The sequence below is a fragment of the Anarrhichthys ocellatus genome, unplaced genomic scaffold, assembly GCF_004355925.1.
Source record: "Anarrhichthys ocellatus isolate YVR2014 unplaced genomic scaffold, GSC_Weel_1.0 scaffold5888, whole genome shotgun sequence".
In the NCBI taxonomy this organism is placed as follows: domain Eukaryota; kingdom Metazoa; phylum Chordata; class Actinopteri; order Perciformes; family Anarhichadidae; genus Anarrhichthys; species Anarrhichthys ocellatus.
The window spans coordinates 2,717-3,213 of record NW_022285862.1 but is presented as its reverse complement, the minus strand read 5'-3'; the positions used below and the strand labels follow the sequence as shown (position 1 = coordinate 3,213).

Here is a 497-nt window from a genome sequence, read left to right as displayed (position 1 = left end):
ACTTGCTCCCATGTCCTCTTGATGGCTGCGTTGCATACATGAGGGTTAAAGCACTCATAATGATATGACAGTGTTATTAGTACACCAGCATATCATTACTGTAGAACATGTATGTATGTACCTCTGAGATGTAGTAGAGTATAAAGTACTATATGTACCTCTGAGATGTAGTAGAGTATAAAGTACAATAGGTACCTCTGAGATGTAGTACAGTATAAAGTACAATGTGTACCTCTGAGATGTAGTACAGTATAAAGTACAATGTGTACCTCTGAGATGTAGTACAGTATAAAGTACAATAGGTACCTCTGAGATGTAGTACAGTATAAAGTACAATAGGTACCTCTGAGATGTAGTACAGTATAAAGTACAATAGGTACCTCTGAGATGTAGTACAGTATAAAGTACTACATGTACCTCTGAGATGTAGTACAGTATAAAGTACAATATGTACCTCTGAGATGTAGTACAGTATAAAGTACAATAGGTACCTCTGA

At 36.0% G+C, this 497-nt stretch overlaps 1 pseudogene; it reads right to left on the bottom strand.

Annotated features, from left to right (window-relative positions):
- Positions 1 to 460: 460 nt before the first annotated feature.
- LOC116380033 (E3 ubiquitin-protein ligase Siah2 pseudogene) overlaps positions 461 to 497 on the bottom strand; it is a 1,083-nt pseudogene continuing 1,046 nt past the window's right edge.